The 19,710-nt window shown below is 39.4% G+C and overlaps 1 protein-coding gene across 3 annotated transcripts in view; it reads left to right on the top strand.

Moving 5' to 3' along the window:
• The first annotated feature begins 1,784 nt into the window (after window positions 1-1,784).
• pparaa (peroxisome proliferator-activated receptor alpha a) overlaps window positions 1,785-19,710 on the top strand; it is a 48,274-nt gene continuing 30,348 nt past the window's right edge. Inside the window, exons 1-2 of one of the 3 annotated variants that reach the window (XM_085251325.1) lie at window positions 1,785-2,319; window positions 9,683-9,742. The gene's annotated coding sequence lies outside the window, so the exon portion shown is untranslated. The remainder of the gene's footprint in view (window positions 2,320-9,682; window positions 9,743-19,710) is intronic. The other 2 variants (XM_085251321.1, XM_085251324.1) reach the window with 2 other exon arrangements.

Here is a 19,710-nt window from a genome sequence, read left to right as displayed (position 1 = left end):
GTCTTAATAATATGAACTCGTGTCACCTTCTAATCCCAGTAAGCTATAGCCTACATTCTCAGGCCACAGGCAGCTGAGCTGTAACATCTCTCTCTCTCTCACACACACACACTCCTAATCCTATAGTATGGCTCCATGCTCGTGAATATAGGTGTTCTGTACGCTTGTAAATACAGGTTTACGTGCACTCATTGCACACTCTGCTAGTTCACAGTGTGATGCTCCAGTGCTAATGTGCACAGAGCTTAGAAAAAACAACTAACACAAGCAGTGGTTTGATCACGAACTGAGGGACAAACATGCTTCTGTTCAACTTCTGTTACTAGTGTTAAGTTTTTTCCCACAAAATAATCACATTGACATATTTCCACCTGTGTTTTTAATGTTTTTCTTCCTATTAATATTATTACCATGATTTTTAAGGGAGGATTTTAATTAATTAGCTCCCTTAATAATTGACTTTTTGGTCCCCCTTTATTAATTTACATTGAGCAGTTGATGGTGAGGGAGTGTGTTCTTACACATTCCAGAGGAATATTAAAAGTTAATTTTTTATCCTTGCCTTCAGAGAATCTCATTTCTCAGTAACATACCTGAGGAAAAGGTTAAATCTTACAGGGAAGCCACTTTTGTGTGTGTTTACATTATTAAAGAGTGACTGTGCAGAGCTCTGTGTAAGGAGTATAACGTTTAATGAACTTTCCATGTTATTATAAATAATTTTAGATTAAAAAAAAGATTTAGACCTAAAGATGCGCACTATTTATTTTTAGTCCAATCATAAAATTCCCCTACAAACTCTCTCGGAAAACATTTCCCCCCTAGTACACGGACTCTATTACAGTTTCATTTCCTTACATTAAACTAGTATGACCCAGCATGAAAAATCAAATTATTAGCTATTAAAATATCTCCCACGTCCCCTCGCTTTTGCCACTTGGGTTTTTTTTTTTTAATTTATTTATTTATTTTTAGCAACTTTTCAAAATGTCGGGGACGTGCTCCAGCAGCTCTGGTTTGACTCATCACCACAGCTGATTAATCAATAAAGTGTCTGTGAGGCAAACTGGCTACCTCAACAAGTCCGGGCTTGTCTGCGAGTCACCTGTGGCGTCGAATGAATAAGGAGGTCTTCATTAACTTGCAGAGAGGACAAAACTGAATGAAGCTCATTAACTGCAGGGAGGGAACAGGTGTGTGAAGTCCCGCTTTCGGGGAGTGTGTTTTAAAAGCTAGCAGATGAAGAAAATGAAGTAGCCTAGCTGTGGAGGTTAAGGTCTAAGCTAACATGAGAATTACATTTAAGTTAATGTGCTGTTAATAGAGCGCCGTTAGCCCGGACGGATGGTGACGCAGCACATTTTGCTTGTTTTGTGGCTATTTTTCTTTAGCTTCACACTTGCAGTTTGTTTTAAAAGCACACACTTTTATGAATAATACTTTACAGCAAAGCTACTTACCAGAGTAATTGTTAATTACAAAAGCAGGGGTGGTGCAAGTGGGGAAAAAGGCATGGTATGTGTGTAATAATTCAAGGTGGGGCATAAAACCTGTGTGCCATGGAAAATATGTGACTTTACAGTGACCTTGGTGGTTGTTTTATAGCATTTTTGTTTTTAATTCTTTAATATTCTTTTACTGTTGTAAATAATTTCGCGGCAGTAATTTGTGCTATTTTCAGCACCAGTAAAAGTTGACGGCGGAATTAAAATAGTCTTTTTCACGAGGCTGACAAAAGTTCACGCCAGCAAATAGTGCTTTTTAGGTCCGCGGAGGGGGCAGGAGGGGAGGGAGTGAGGCAGCCCTTAATAATCATCTGAACGCAGGCTCGTTTTTGCTGATATTTCAGAGTGGTGGCTTTTGTTTTTCCCCCCCTTTCCCTTCGTATTTTGGAGTCTTTAAATAAGCAGCACGGCAGAGCAGCCTGCACCGCACAGCGGTGTGGTTGTATAACTCGTGTTTCACCTCAGCTGAACTTGACGCATCTGGTTCACCGGCGGCGCGAGTCGCACGGCGCAGTCTGCTGTGTGTCCCCACTGAACCGAGCTGCATGGCCGGCCGAGAGAGACGCGGAGAAAGAAAGGGGGGAAACGCAACACTTTCGTGACATAGCAGCGGCTCTCGGAGACCGAGTCACGGGATGACTCCTCCACATCTCAGTCTGCAAATATCGTCCCTTTCTTGCTTTTTTAATTTCCTGCTGTTTCGTGGCTCCAGACACAAAAAGGAAGACGAGTCACCGTGGGCTAAAGGAAATATAAAGCCGGCCGACTTGGACACGCCGGAGCAGACCATCCAACTTGAACTTGAGACGAATCGGTGCGTATTAAAATGCCGCTCTATACGTTTATTTTTAGTTTTAAATTTGCGCCAATTGCGTAAAATTACATCAAAGGTTTTGTTTTAAAAGCAAAAGCAATACAGCGTGTGTGAATTGTGGCGGTGCGTCTCCCCTCCACCAACACCCTCCCCAGACTGAGTCAGTGGATATTGACACTGTTATGACTGAAACAGTCCTTAGGGGAAGTTTCCAGCGTGCCCGAAACTGTTTAATAGCTTAAAGTCTTTAAAATTGAGAACAAGTCGCAGACACCTTATAGTCTATACGCGGTGATGGAAATGGTCGCCAGGCTGTAAATTCTCCGTCGCAATACGAGAAAAGAGGTCGCCTTCCCGTGCCCTAGTTTCTGCTAGCTGAGAGGCATAATCTTCCACCCTTTGTTGTCCCCGATGCAAACACAGATAGGCAGCCGGGCGGATCGCGTCAATCCAGCGGAAAACATCACCGCTCTCCAAGTGATCCGTTTGAAGGATTTGATGGGGGAAAAGGAAAAATGTGCGTTTAATTAGTAAAAACTGCGTCTCCCGGAGCTGTGCGCCCCGAGTTGATGAGCGTATGTAAGACCCGAGAACATATGGTAGAACTGTGCGGTTTCCCCCTGATGTGTCACTGTGGTTTCCCCTCAAGAGAAGTTTTTTGATGAAATTAATTCATTGAAATCCGAGAGCAGCTAACTCAGCAGTAGCTGAATGTATTTTTAATGCTCTAAAGGCCCGTTTGGTGCTTCCTGGCTGTGTCTCAGGTGTACACTGAGCTTCTCTAAAAAGACACATGCTTAAATTCCCCGTGAGATATTAGATTTGTGATGCGTTTGATGTTACACGTGGATGTGGGCAGTAATAACAGGTGCTTTACACTGGCCAGGTAGCAGCACACAAAGTTCTTTTTACAGCCTCGTTCTTTGATTGTTTTTGGCTGAAGATAATCACACAGATTCCTGCTAAATAATAAATAAAGTGGGGAAATCATCGTCCTCTTCTAAAAGCAACTAAAGCAAAAATGCAGCCTGCACATAAAGTCATAAAAGCATGGTTGCTTTGTAATTTGCACTGGGTGTAAATTTATTAAATTTGACTCTATTGATTTAAAGCACAAGTCTCCTTTTTTGTTAGCTTCATACTCAAATTTACTGCTGTCAGTTTATCTTGGATATATCACTCAGGCCACACTTCACCGGCACGGAAACGCATCGCAGGTTAAAGGTTAAAAAGTGGCCCACGCACACCTTAGAGAATTGCCTCTCCTTTCCAGTTCATCTCTGCTCATCTGGCTACATTTTTTTCTTTTTTGCTTTGTGAGTGTATGTGTGCCTGTGTGCTCTCAAGGCTTTGTGTGCAGCCTGGTTGGCCGGTCGGGTAAGATTCTGTTCATTCTGGAGTGTCGGTCAAATTTGCAAAGAAGCAGAAGCAGCAGCGTTTCCCAGGAAAAGATCTGTGTTAGCTGACAAAACACGGCGTGTTGTGCTATTGCCACATTCTCACCATGAAAGAGGAACACAACTGTCAGGAGCCAAAAATTTGAGCGGGGTCAGAACGACCTCTTGGCTGCAATAGCTTGGTCACAAACACAATTTTTTTCCCCTCTGTGTCTTATGAGATTTATGTTTATAAGGCACAATCATGGTTATAAACAGGAAAATGTGCCTTTGAGAGAATGCAGCAGAAACACAGGTGGCCTTTAGACAATGGGCCGGGGTTCATTTCTCTACAGTGAGGCAGTGGGACAGAAGAAAGGACATGGCTGTGGAGTGAAAATTGACGTAATTATTTTCAGATTCAGTCCGCCACCCTGTAGCTCTGAGCTCCGTTGTGGGCCATACTGGCAGTGGCCAATATGGTAGGAAAGAAGAAGGCTTGGATTCAGCAAAAAAAAAAAAAAAAAATTCCTCTCATTTGCTTTCAGAGCAGCTTCATCCTCCCTCCCACACTCCCTGCCACACTCTCATATCTCACGCAATTGATTGAAACCCTAAACGGCAAGATCAGGACGGAGCGCAATCCAGCCTTTCTATGAATAGTTGATTGGACGTGATGGCGATGTGGTGTGTTGTTACTTTAAGGCCATTTCAGGTCAGAGGGCGGGGGGCGGTGGGGTTTGGCGAGGGGGATTTTCGGCGTGCACGGCCGATGCTGCAGTGTGGCGTCTTGTGCTCGCCCACCCCATCTTTAGCTGTTTCGTATAGGCGCGCAGAGTCCTGTCGCTCCCTAATCAGGTCATCTGGCGTTTTGAGAACTCACACATACTCCTTTAGCTTTTTGCCTGAGAAGGGCTTTAAAATGTGTTTGTTTTTTTCTCCTTACCCCCTTTTTAATTCGTCATTTATTTTATCGTGTGTGACAAAGCCACCTTGTCATGTTCTAATCTGCACAGATGGATGGTGTGTTAACAGTAGGTGGGCGTCTGTCACTGATTATTTAAGTTTTCTCTGGTATTAATAATGTGGAAAACCATGAGATATAAAGTGTGTCACTAGTGTGTGTATATCCCGAGTGCAACAGGCGTTTGTTTGCATGTGTGTTTGTTGCTCTGCTGTGCTTTTGCTGTCCCCACCAAACACTTCACATTTGAAGTCTCTGTGCATCTCAGCACAGGGCATTTAAGTGCTTGACCTAATTTCTCTGGCAGCGAAGAATCCACTCGTGAAGGCCTTCTTCTGTGTGTGTTTGTGTGTGTGTATGTGCGCACGCGCGTGTTGCTCTGGGTGTTTCCTCCTTGCCTTTCTAACAGGAAGCTGATGTGGAGTTCAACTGAGGACAGGGAAAAGGCCTTTTCTTTCCACTGTGAATCATTTGAGAGAGAGAGAGAGAGAGAAAAATGAAAAAAGAGTGGAGAGGGAAAAAAAGAGACCAGGCTGCTGCATTGATTCAGCCCTCTGCAATCTGGCCTGCCTCTCTTTCTGTCCCTCTCTCTTTTCACTCTCTGTACCTTAGTGTCTATTTAAGTTTTTTTTTTGTGTGTGTGTGTGGAGTTTTTCTGATTCCAGATGAACAGCAGTGTTCTGGAGGGACTCAGGGGTTTATGGAGAGTTCACAAGTCCTGTGAGAAGACTGGGTGAGGGGGTTGCTTTGTGGGTAGGAGTGCATATTCTTCCGGTTCAGTTATAAACTAAGTGCAGCAAAAAGGGGAGGTCCATTAAATACTTGGAAAGCATTTAAAGTATTTTTAAGTATTTACCATACACACACAAACCGGGTTTATCAAGGCCAGTGTCGAGACACTACAAAGCATTTGCCCTTTGTATTGCTGAAAGCTAAAAAGTAAAGAACAAAAGATAAAAGTAGCCAATGAATCTTCTGAGTGATCTGCGGAGTGATAAATGGTACTGTACCACAGAAAAAGAATGACTGGAAGCCGGCGTTATAGATCAACTCGTTGGCATCCCAAAAATGTAATAATTTTGTGGAATAAACGTGAGATTGATTCATTTGGTTTGAAGGTCACTGAGTTTAAATTTGTTCTTAGACATATTTCACGTGTGATGACACTTATTCCAAGAACTACATGCAGACCAAGGCAAATGCTAGAAATGTTGAAACAGCATGACCTAATCTCATCTTCAAGGTTTCATGTACATATTTTAGTGTGGAGGGGTGGGGGTGGTAGGAATTAAATAAGGCCAGATACTCTAACTAAAAACACCTACTCAGCCTCTTTCATGTTTTTTTTCAATACCTTTTGAACTATCTACAGACTATTCTAGAAACATTGTCACACACCCAGCAGCTGCCGAGAGACAGAAATATTCCAGAATACCTGTTTCGTAAGGACTGTATCGGTCCTTCCCATACGGAAAAGAAATAGTAAAAACTTATATGTGATTACTCATGAAAGTGGCCACTTCCATGAGTAAATCATATAAGGATTACATGATTTACTCATGAAAGTGGCCACTTTCGCATTACTTTCATACATTGTTTTAGTAAGTATCCAAAACATACAAGTTTCATTATATAATTTTTCAAGGGATCTTATATCTGTTTTCACACTTATATGCTTTTCATACAAGTTTCACACAAGACAGATAAGATAAGATAAGATAACCTTTATTAGTCCCACACGTGGGAAATTTGTTTTGTCACAGCAGGAAGTGGACAGTGCAAAAGTTATGACGCAAAAATTAGAATACAATAAGAATAAATACAGTACACAGCTGTACAGAATAGAATAAAATAATATACTATATACAGTAGAATAAAATAGAATAAAAATATACAATAAGATAAAAATAGAATACGAATGCTATATACAACTGAGTAAAAATACAACGACAGATACAAACTTTATAAGATTTATGTATATCTTTTCCATATGGGTTACGAAACATTCTATTCATTAATGAATAGTCTAGTCTGCTCAAGGAGTAGTCAAGGAACCATTTTTTCCTTGTGTTTTAATATCTTGTTTGTGTGACTACAGCAGAGGGTTTGACTTGCTCAGTAAGCAAGCCTTGGCCGGGTGTCTTTAACCCTTAATTGGACTTTGCAGCATTAGCCCTGAGGCTGTAACTTCGTGGACAGAAAAAAAAAAGCTGAAGTCTTGAATAAATATGTTGAGTCAGCAATTTATTATTGTTGTTATTATTATTATTATTATTATTATTATTATTATTATTGGTTAGTACATAGTCTATATAGAAAGTGGTCTTCTCAAAATGTTGAGTGCAAATTATATAATTTCAATATGAGGTATGCTTGATTTTGTACACTCCGAGTCATTTCCAATCAAGTCTATTTATGTAAAAAATAAAACTTTTTTTTGATAATGCATTATTTATTGTCTGTCTATAGAATGCTAGCAGGATTAGCCTTAGCACTGAAAGCTGGACAGACACTGTTGCCCCTTTTTTTTTTTTTTTTAAACTTTCACATTATGTTAACTGACATTAGAGGTCGATATTTCATTTTAATCACCAATCCTGTTTGATGAAACACATGAGCCACCATTGAGAGCTAATACTAAATGTAAATGCCTCCATACCTTGGTCACAATTCCAGTAAATCTTTTACAAACAAGCAGGCTATGCCCTCAGTGGTAAAGAGAGAGAGAGGAAGACTTACATTGTGCAGGTTTTTATAGCTGACGTGGTATAAGGAAGAAATAAAGGAACGCGGAGCACTTCAGGACACGCTATCATTGTAGTAGCATGCTATAATGTAGATAACAGTAGGAAAACTGTTAAACTAACAGTAACTTGGTGGCAGCCCTGTTTTATTGTTAATGTACATGCAACTCTTTTACAGTGCAGAATAGGGCTGCCACAAACGATTATTTTGATAGTCGACTAGTCACCGATTATTTTTGCGATTAGTCGACTAATCACATCATCATCCATTGGACATACAGTGTACAGCTTATTGCACCAGCAGCATCTGCTCTTATATAACTATCATTAGCTTACAGCTTTAAGTGTTTAAGTTAAGTGCTAATTAAAAATAAAGACAAGATGATAGTTTATTAAAGTTTAATGAAGTTTGCAGATTGTTTCGGTGAAGTTTAATAAACTCCTTGCTATCTAAAATATAACAGGACACCGGAGTAAATTCTCCAGCATCTCACACTTCTGATAATCAGCTGTCTGCTTGACGTTTATTCAGCTGTGTAAAAACTATAACTTTAATCTCAGCCAAACCGATTTACTCAGGAACAAATAAAATACTAAAAAAAAGCCAAACAATAACATTTTAAGCTAAGTGACGGCAGTGGGTTTGAAAACGATTTGCCGGGAGTCCGGTGTTCTCACGGCTCTAGTTAGCCTAGCCCCCGGCTAGCTAACGAGCTAGTGGGTAACAGACGTCTCCGAAAACGTCGGAGCGCTTTTGAAAATATGTGGTGTCTTGATAAACTGAGCAGATATTTGAGGTTTACACAGCTACATTCTCGCCTGAAAATATGTTAAACGTTTATTTTGTGACCCGGAAAGAATAATAAGAGTAATATAAAAACTAACTAGCTGCCGCCATTGTTGACAACAGAGCTGGGCTGCGCTATGAATTCTGGGACGGAGCTACTTCTTCTTCTTCGGGGTTTAACGGCAGCTGGCATCCTTGTACATGCAGTGCTGCCATCTTCTGTTTCAGTCCGTTATTACACTCTTAAATCCTACTACTTATTCCTGCGTCTTTTGTGATCTTACAAAGCTTCAAACGACGCGTCGACTATTAAATCAGTCGTCGACGATTTTGATAGTCGACGTAATCGTGACTAGTCGACTAATCGTGGCAGCCCTAGTGCAGAAACAGTAAACGTAACAAGGCTTCTTGCCAGACTTAATTTCCACAAGTATCCAAGTGTCTGCTTGAGTCCCACTGTAAACTTCATAATCAGACTGAGCGTGAGGCTCCAGTTACACTTTAAAGAAGTTTAACAGGAATGACTCCTTGTTTGTGGTGCGTTCAGTGTCCCTAACCCAACAGCAGGCATCAGGTGATGCTGAGGTCAGGGGAAAAGACTGAATGAGGGTGGGGTTGTGGGATAGATCACTTCTAAGCTGCAGCAGTGTCTGGCGATGCAAGAAAAGGAGACCCTTAGCTCTGATGTGCTTGTGCTCTAGATGCTAAAGAGTGTCCTCCTCCTATAGCAAGGTGTTGTGCATATTGCACCTTTTTAAATAAAATTATATTTAAGTTTGCTCTGTAAAGTTGCATTAAAGTGCAATAACAATTACATTAAAATTGTGGCTAATATTTGATACTACTTACATATTACATCTATCTATCTATCTATCTATCTATCTATCTATCTATCTATCTATCTATCTATCTATCTATCTATCTATCTATCTATCTATCTATCTATCTATCTATCTATCTATCTATCTATCTATCTATCTATCTATCTATCTATCACAAATTATTTTAGTTTGCTTTTGAATTCTTGATAGACAAATATGACGCCCCATAATGGGTAAAAGTTATAGTTTTTATGCTGATTTGAACAACTCAATCTGTACTTCATGAGGTATATCAATGTCCTTTTTTGTATATGAAAATATATGTTAACAGATATATTTAATATTTATTCTTTATGATTGCAGTTAAACACGATTATTTCATGAAAACGAAAACTTATGGTTGAAACAAAGTGTAAATATTATTGTTCTGGTCTTCTGCCATACAGCGACGATATGTAGCAGCAGAAATGTTCCAGTATCGATGTGTCATTCCCAGCTTCTGCTGGCACACTGTGAGAGAACAGCACGCAACAAAACGGTGCACCACAAATCCTAATCAATCACAGATCTCGATCATTTTTTCACAGTGCAGGTTGAAGCAACAGAGTGGCGATCATCCCCAATGCTAATTTGTAAACTGACCCTTTTCTCTCTCTCTCTCTCTTTTTAAGGTGCAGGGCAGCACATCGAGGAGAACGAGAACCCACAGGGCCTCAGACATTGTAAAGCAGGTGAGCATACATTTGTTTGAAGGGCACAGAGATCCATGCTAATTTATTCAACACTCTTATGCCTGCTGAAAGGGTAGCATATATATTTTTTGTATTATAATAAATGAAAATCAAAAACATCAATTCAAACCTATATAACTTTTCTGTCTTTGTCCATCATCTCTTTATAATTTTTTAATTATAAAAGGGACGAAAGTTTGAAGGCTGAAATGGGAACTGAAATTTAGTCACTGTGAAATCTGTACTTCGTAATGTCATTGAGGGTTTTCAAGTAGAGTTTGCTCAAGATGTATGCACACTCGAGGCATCTTTCCTCATCTTTTGTGAAAGTCAAAGTGGCAGAGTGACATAAAATGGGATGATTAAGAGTCAAACTGCATAATCAGATTTGAGTGATGAGTCACAGTTTGTCCAACAGGACTGCCGAACTTGGAGATTCCCACTGAAAGCCACATGGGCCTGCCTATAGGGGTGGTTATGTGTGATAACTAATCATTTTGGTTCTGTTCTGTGAAGTATTTGATTCCTTGTAAATCAGAACAAATGACGTTGTCATGCATTTGTTGCAAAACTGAGTTTTCCATGATCTGTGCAAGGAAGGAGAGGTTTTTTAGTTAATAAGGGCACCTATGGTTATCCTTGGGCATAAAGTGCTGAAATAGAAATTAGAAGGAGACGATTCAAGACTTCTTTTGTGCCAAATGAATGTGGGTAAACTTTGAAGGCACCTGAATGAATAACATTCTTGACGAAAACACAAGGGATTACTGGAATTATGTTTGTTTTGACTTGCATAGAATACCACATGGGTGGAGTTGGCTGATTCATTGCCATGAGATCAATATCAAGCTCACAAAAGTTCACTGAGTTTACTCGGACCACTGGTAATGTGATGTTCCTCTTAATCTTGTTTTGTGCTTCTTTTTAAGTAAGAAAAAAACGTCCTCCAAACACTACTGTGTATTTCTCATGCAGTACTCGGCATAGATGCCACAGTACTTACTGACTGTATTGAACAAAGTATCGAACCCTAAAGTGCTCTTGTTTTCCAGCCCCATGGTTAGATTAACTGCAAAATATTTGCATGTTTCACACATCGGTTTTCCAGCACTTTCTCATAATTCAACATGACATGTTTAGTATGTTTGGAAGCATCTGGAGCTTCACTAGAACATGAAATAAAGTTCTGTGCTTTTGAACAGTGCTTGGCTGCAGGATATGCTTTTGACTGGAGTCGGCCAAAAGAGTTCATTATAATTTTCATTTAGTTGTGAAAGCTCAGTTTGCTTCTGCGTGTGACCTGTGTCCTTTTTCTGTGATGAGTGGAACTAATCCACTTAAGTTTAAAGTTAAAATCTTGTGTAAAAAATTAAAATGAATTGGAAGCAAAGTATTCCAAAAATTAAGAACTTAATGAACTCAATAGGAAGTAGTCCTCTACAGTATAATAATAACTTTATAATGTAGACTATTGATTAAAGCAGTGGTTTAATGTTGGAGCTGCTCCAGGTGTCCGGCGATGGAAATTAAAAGTGTATCCATGTGTCTTATGTAAGCTTCGTGTTTTGTGTAAAAATCTGGTACAAAAAAAAAAAAAAAAAAAAAAATCTGGTACAAAGACATGTAGAGAGAAATGTTAATGTTAAAAAAAGACAAGTAGAAAGTATAAAAACATGTTTTGGGAGGAGTCAAAGAATAAAAAGTAGTAAGTACAATTTATATGAATATTTAAATAGAAAATCACTAATTATTTAACCTACTGCAGTCATTGTGTTGTGTTATGTAGCGAGCTTTTCAGGCCTGCAAAACAAACTTTAACAGAGCAATAAAAAGTACTTGTAAATGGGGTTAGACGTCTGATCTGTCTCCTCGGTTTCTCCTCTCTCTAAATTTCCTCTGCTCTTTTTCTGCAGAGTTTTAGCTCATGTGTGACCTCTGCAGGTGTCACTCCTTATACAGCATGGGCAGCACATCTCAGCTTCATGTTTACACATTGAAATAAATCCCAAGTTTTAACGCTTGTTTCCAAGCATATATATATATATATATATATATATATGAAAGAGAGAGAGTGAGTTCTGTAGCTGTAAATTCTTTAAATAAAACAACATCTGTACATCAAATTAACCATCAAAATTGAACTTCTACATGTTCACAGAGTATTGGATCTAGGTCGCTACACTGAATTGCAGTAGTTGGTCTACATCCCACTACATCCCTTCTTTGGTATAAAACCCTTCATTTGATAAATCCAGTTTAGTGGAGGTCCAGTAGGCAGCTTCTCTCAGGTCAGGTGTTGTCCATATGTGCGCGTGAGAGTCATCCTCAGGCTCCCACTAATCTCCTGCTTGAAGAAAGGGGATGGAGCAAAAGAGCTCTACTTTATTTCCACCCTAGCATGTTGTATTCTGTTAAAAGGCTAATACTCCAATATCACAATGAGGTATTTTGTTGCTGTGTGTTACGCATAAAACAATTTTAATTTAATTGTTTTTAATAGTTGCTTCTTAAAACATTATAGTGAAGCTGAGCTTCTAATTTGTTTTTTGTTTTTTTAAACATTCTTACACACTGTGCACAAGAAATAAACACAATAGATGTGTACAGACCGGGGGGAATCGCAGAGACATGGTCTTTTTTAAAAATCATTTTTTAATCCTAGGCTTCCCCGCAGTGTTTTGGCTGCATTCCTTTTTAGCATTTTAACGTTGTTTACATACTGTAGATTTTTGTTTTCATAACCCAGTTGTGGACTGACTCATACAAATATTGTATCTCAGTTTGAATACCTCAGCTCATGCTCTTATTATGAAAAACCTCAATTGGATTGTCTGGCTCTTTTCCATTTCTGAGGCTGTAAATATCTTACTCATACTTTCATTTTTGACATGAACTGTGATAGACTTGATTGTAGTCATTATTGCTGTTACTGATAGAGTTATTTTTTTTCTGTTTATTCATATAATTTATCTGTTATTTAGCCTTTGAGTTGTATTGCTCTGCCACTTTCTTCCAGTCTCTATTCATTTCTTTACAACTTCATTTCCTGTTCTGTGCTGGCTGGACAGACTTAAAAAGTGATTAGTCATTGGGGCACAGTCAGTATCTTTGCGAAAGCTAGAGTGTATTAACCAGTGTGTCATTATCAAGGATGAGTGGTGTCATACTTGATAACAGGAGCAGTTCACGTCCGCTAGCATCCAGTTACAAAGTATTACAGACAAGGTAATTACAGGGTAAAGTTCAGTGCAGTGTAACAGTGTGATTTAGTAAGCACAGAATTACAGGAGAGGTGTAAGGTAATTTTATCTTGTGAGTGTGTGTGTGTCTGTGTTCATGAAGGAGAAGTAATCAGAGTGGATGACTGCTCTCTACCAGACAACTGGAATGAACTGTGCAATGGCAAAATGAATCTCTGTCTGTCTCTCTCTCTCTCAGACTGGGGGCTGCCCAGCCTCCACAGAGTGCTCGGCCACTGCTTCATTGTGGCCCGGGGCCTCATTTGAATGAGCCTTTAGTATGTTGTGTGAACAAGTCAGCGCCATTTGCATTTGTTCCAGTCACAAAGGTTTAACAGGTCAATAGGGACTCCCTGGCAGAAAACTAACACGCTAGGGTAACGTTTTTTTTTCCTCCCACCCTCACATCTCCTCCATCACTGAGGTTGTCAGGCACCTAGTCATCTTGTTCTGAAACATGTAACTGAAACATGTGGTGGCTATACATTTGAAAGTCTGTGTGTGTCTGCTCGTGTATTTGTATATGTATTTTAAGACGTGACTGCTGAATAGAGGGCGCAGGGTCGGAAAATAGAAGCTAATACTCTGACAAAAGTTTAATTAACATACAACTTATAGAGGCAACTTGTTTGAGGAGGGCTGTTTTGTTTCTGTGTGTGTGTAAGTGTGACAGACACCAGCACATTTCTGTCTGAAGCCCTGCAGTTTTATTTCCCGGTCCTGGAGTATTTAGACTCTAAAATTTTAACATGGTGTGGAACAATATGTGGGAGCTAATTGCACCTCACTAGCTCATTATAAGTGTGATGGCAGCACAAGTGACCATTGTGTCACTTCTAAGGAGATAAAGTAACACCTTCTTTTAAAGGGGCTCTCAGTTTGGTACTTGTCTTCTCTGGGAACTAGGGCTGCCACGATTAGTCGACTAGTCACGATTACGTCGACTATCAAAATCGTCGACGACTAATTTAATAGTCGACGCGTCGTTTGAAGCTTTGTAAGATCACAAAAGACGCAGGAATCAGTAGTAGGATTTAAGAGTGTAATAATGGACTGAAACAGAAGATGGCAGCACTGCATGTCCAAGGATGCCAGCTGCCGTTAAACCCCGAAGAAGAAGAAACTGTGTCCCAGAATTCATAGCGCGGCCCATCGCGGCCCTGCTTAGTTTCCAACAATGGCGGCAGCTGGTTAGTTTTAATATTATTCTTATTATTCTTTCTGGGTCACAAAATAAACGTTTAACATATTTTCAGGCGAGAATGTAGCTGTGTAAACCTCAAATATCTGCTCAGTTTATCAAGACACCACATATTTTCAAAAGCGCTCCGACGTTTTCGGAGGCATCTGTTACCCACTAGCTCGATAGCTAGCCGGGGGCTAGGCTAACTAGAGCCGTGAGAACACCGGACTCCCGGCAGATCGTTTTCAAACCCACCGCCGTCTTTCACTACTCAGGTTAAACATGATATATAAGTCACTTAGATAACTTCAAAATGTTGTTTGGCTTTTTTCAGTGTTTTATTTGTTCCTGAGTAAATCGGTTTGGCTGAGATTAAAGTTATAGTTTTTACACAGCTGAATAAACGTCAAGCAGACAGCTGATCATCAGAAGTGTGAGATGCTCGAGAATTTACTCCGGTGTCCTGTTATATTTTAGATAGCAAGGAGTTTATTAAACTCCACCGAAACACTCTGCAAATGTCATTAAAATTTAATAAACTATCATCTTGTCTTTATTTTTAGTTAGCACATACCTTAAACACTTAAAGCTGAAAGCTAATGATAGTTATATAAGAGCAGATGCTGCTGGTGCAATAAGCTGTATGCTGTATGTTCAATGGATGATGATCTGATTAGTCGACTAATCGCAAAAGTAATCGCTGACTAGTCGACTATCAAAATAATCGTTTGTGGCAGCCCTACTGGGAACACAACACATTATAGAAAAAAGTGCTCCTGTATGTCCAAAACCAGAAATCTCTGTCATGTCGGTAGCATTCATAATGGAAAGTAATGGGGGCTAACATGGAGTCATTTTCTGTGTTGAAAATGGTTGTACAGGAAAGCAGCTAGTAATTGTTCTTATAATACAAGTGATGCAAACGTTCAATGTCTTCTAGGGCTGCCACGATTAGTCGACTAGTCACGATTACGTCGACTATCAAAATCGTCGACGACTAATTTAATAGTCGACGCATCGTTTGATGCTTTGTAAGATCCCAAAAGACGCAGGAATAAGTAGTAGGATTTAAGAGTGTAATAACGGACTGAAACAGAAGATGGCAGCACTGCATGTACAAGGCAGTGTTGCCAACTTAGCGACTTTGTCGCTGTATTTAGCTAGTTTTCAGACCCCTTAGCGACTTTTTTTCTAAAAAAAAAAAAACGTTAAAGCGCGTATCGCTTTTACTCTCAACAAGCAGCGGGTGCTGTAACGCAGTCAGTTCTTCTTTTACTCTTTGACTCTTATGCTGTTTTGTGGATCACAAGGTTTAAAACTACTTATAAACACACACACACAAAGTAACTCCACCAGAGTGCCTATTTCGGGTCACTTGCCGGTCCAAGCCCGGGTAAAGGAGCAGGGTTGGAATTGTGACATTAAAAAAAACAATAATTGCTAAAAGAAATTTAATTTGTAGTTCTAAATAAACTCTTAATGCATTTAGGACGTTTTTTACTCACTTTATGTCTCTTCCACAATGTTATTTCTCTCTCCAACAACATAGGTTACAATTAGATTAGCATGACCAATTATGCAAATTAGGCAATGACATCATTTAGCGACTTCTAGCGACTTTTAGGACAACCAATAGCGATTTTCCTTACTGAGGAGTTGGCAACACTGGTACAAGGATGCCAGCTGCCGTTAAACCCCGAAGAAGAATAAGCAGTGTCCAGTATCGTAGCTGTGTCCAAATTCAGGAACTGCATCCTACTGTGCCCGCATTTGTAAGCCGATTGCGTTACAGCGACACGACAAAGACTGTCCAAATTCGAAGACTCCGACAAAAGCGGCCGACAAATGCGTCCTCCTTTTCCCCAGATTTGAAGGATGGGTCCGGGTGTGTACTTCGTGGCCCAACCTATACCAGAATTCATAGCGTGGCACTGCTCAGTTTCCAACAATGGTGGCAGCTAGTTAGTTTTAATATTACTCTTATTATTCTTTCTGGGTCACAAAATAAACATTTAACATGTTTTCAGGCGAGAATGTAGCTGTGTAAACCTCAAATATCTGCTCAGTTTATCAAGACACCACATATTTTCAAAAGCGCTCCGACTTTTTCGTAGACGTCTGTTACCCACTGCGGTCTTTCGCTACTCAGGTTAAACATGATATAAGTCACTTAGATAACTTCTTTTTTGTATTTTATTTGTTCCTGAGTAAATCGGTTTGGCTGAAATTAAAGTTATAGTTTTTACACAGCTGAATAAACGTCAAGCAGACAACTGATTATCAGAAGTGTGAGATGCTCGAGAATGTCCTTTTATATTTTAGATAGCAAGGAGTTTATTAAACTCCACCAAAACAATCTGCAAATGTCATTAAAATTTAATAAACTCTCATCTTGTCTTTATTTTTAGTTAGCACATACCTTAAACACTTAAAGCTGTAAGCTAATGATAGTTATATAAGAGTAGATGCTGCTGGTGCAATAAGCTGTACGTTTCATGTCCAATGGATGCATGATCTGATTAGTCGACTAATCGCAAAAATAATCGGTGACTAGTCGACTATCAGAATAATCGTTTGTGGCAGCCCCAATGACTTCATATTAAAATATTTTCATTTATCTTAATATTTGCACAGAGGTTCTCGTATTGGCTCTTTTTTTTGTGCCAGTAATCCTATTTTGGGAGAAGATCTAGAGAGAACAGAGTATTTCTCATTAAAGATTAATTGTTATTTTTGGAAGGATAGCAGAAGTGACTTTTTATGGCTCTATTTTCTTCCCAGTGTAGCCTCTGTCGCTTGGGTCTTTGACAATCCAAAATCAACAGCACAGTGAAACAGTATTTTTTTTTATTGACTACAAGCTTACATGTACTAAAACGAAAAGCTTTAAAAAAAAAAAAGGTATTTTTGTACAAATAGTGGGCTGTGCGCTTGAAATAATAGACTAATGCTGGTCCACCGCAGAATTTCCATCCACTTTATGTGGGTTTTAAGTGCAGTCAAAGCAGCAGTGTGTCCCAGTCCTCAAAAATATTGTTATGCATTTAAAATGTCAAAAGCTTCATTCCTCGTACCAGCCAAGGGTCCTGCTTTAAGACAGCAGACAAGCCAGCAGCCTCCTGATAGCACGGCAGTCTCCTTATGCCGGTTTTATAGATCCTGAATTAGCTAAGCTTCAAGAATCTGGATGAGTTGAACATCATCATCGGAGATTGCATACAAGGCTCCGTGTGAATATCTGCAATTTTCTGTGATCACGTAGATTAGTCCCCACTGCTATGAAACTATAAGGACACCAGCTATGTCCTACACACAGACTCTACAACAATAAAAAAAATCATATAAGAACAAGGTGTCTGTGGTGTGTGCAGGGGAATGTAATCCCTGCCTTAGTCTCAAAGACGTGGCCAGAGGCACAGACGGTCGATGTCATCGTGATCTCAAAAACTTATTCTTTTTTCATGTGTAATTTATTCAATAATAAATTACAAATGTACAGAATTTCTCACAGATGTTGACTGGGATAAATAAGGTGGTGGCATTTTATTTCCACAGGGTCAAAGGTCAAGTTCACTATGATATAATGTTTATCTTTCTGCACATTAGTCAACATTATATGTAAGGGAGAGACAGGGGTTCAGATACTGAACTGGTTACTCTTTTTGAGTTCCCACATTCAAACAGTTTCGATTATATACAGTAGATCTTTATTGCTGTCGTTGAAGGTGTGTAAAGCATTTGTGTTTTAGAATTTATAACATTTTTCTTTTGCAGTAACAGCTCTATTATTATTATTATTTTTATTAGTAGTAGTAGTAGTTGTAGTGGTAAATATTAATAGTCAAAATTAAATTAAATCTTCTACCTGTGAGTGTGTATAGGCACGAGCCTAAAAACAACCTGACTGGTTGTTGGAGGCTTAAAACTGCAATGCTTTTATTTTTATTCATAAAAATATAATAACCTTCCAAATGGCAAATGCACAGAACTGGTATTTACAGCAGTTACACTGTCCTGAAATGTTTTTATTTAGTGTATGCATAATATATAATAAGTCTTAATGCTCCATTCAAGGTCAAGTGTGTGTGTGCATGTGTGTGTGTGTGTGGCATTTGGGTAAGAAGTTTATCTTGTAACTCTTACTTGAATGATATACTCTTAGATTCTTTTGCATCTGTGTGAGAATCCTGGTTTGTGTTTTCCCCAACAACGAAATAAAGAGCATTATTTTTCACTGAAAAGCATTAGCTTGACTTTGTGCAGCTTAAGAAAAAAAGCTGTTAGCTTAAAGTGGACTTTATGCTCGACAACTGATAGGATATGTAGCAATGCCCTGCGCACAGACTTTAAATAGTTTATACACCATTGTAAAGCAACACCATAAGGAACTTCCCGTTGTCACTTGGTGGACGTGATATAGAAGATCGTAAGATAAAAACTGTTTACACTTCATGCACAACAGTACTCGTGATTAAAAGTTTATTGGCTGTGTGTATGTTAGCATATTTCAAGTAGTCTTGGACAGCACTTTTCAGGGACACTTGACAGACAGCAGAGGAGGGAAAAGTCAAATATTTTGCGGCAGAGATAAGTGGGAGCCATGCTTACAGTGCTTCTGTCTTGCCTGCCTGGCTGTGCTCTGCTGTGCCGTGTTTCGTTGGAATTGTTTGTGTTGAGCCGTGTGACCCACTATTTGGACTTCTGTTCCATTATCTTTCAAAAACTCGCTGCACTTGGGTCTCACGCAAAGAAAAGCAAAGTGAGAGCCCAGCGTCAGGTGCTATAAGCTGCTAGCTAGGCCTGTAGCCAGGCCCAGAGAGCCAGACCTGGCAGCTCCGAGGCTGCGACGTGTGAAACGCTGCACACAGGCTGCACACAAAGGAGCTCACTCCATCTGTATGCACCCTACATAGGCAGGCTTTTGTTGCAGCCGACAGGCACATGACTGCTAGCATCTTAACCCCTGAGAGCCAGCGTCTCTTTTCCCCTTTTACTAGACTGCACACTGCAGTAGACACCACAATGAGTCAATACTTTTAGCAAAAAACAACACTGGATTTTAAGCAGGAGTCAGCTTGATAGTTATTATGTGGCTGCTGTTTCTGGCCAGAGATTGAATTTAAAAAGAAAAAATACATATGTGTGAGTATAGGTTTAGGGTTAATATTGGTGGACAGATAGTTGAAATGCTCTGATCATTCTCTTAATGTTCGGGCACAACTTTGCCAAAGTGAACTGAATGCTATACATTTTTTTTAGGAAAATCATTTAATGTTGAGGTCAGCCATGAATAAAAGACCACAAAACAAAACAAGAAAAAGTGTTTTGACATGAAATACATGTAAAAATATGCAGATTAACATATTCTGTGCTTGTGCATAGCTTAAAAAATACAATACAAATCAGAGCACTTTTAACATTGATATGTCATTTTTTTCTGTTTATCTGTAGTTTTTTTTGTAAGGTTTCATAGAGAATTCAGGAATGAGACTGACATCCCCAAATGGGAGGGGTGTCTGTAAAATCACTACCATCAACATTTAACA

This window comes from Mchenga conophoros, linkage group LG17, assembly GCF_057382185.1.
Source record: "Mchenga conophoros isolate Kocher_MC1m ecotype Shallow Benthic linkage group LG17, M_conophoros_male_GT1.1, whole genome shotgun sequence".
Taxonomy (NCBI): Eukaryota; Metazoa; Chordata; class Actinopteri; order Cichliformes; family Cichlidae; genus Mchenga; species Mchenga conophoros.
The sequence above is the reverse complement of the archived record's forward strand: the minus strand, read 5'-3'. Positions and strand labels throughout refer to the sequence as shown.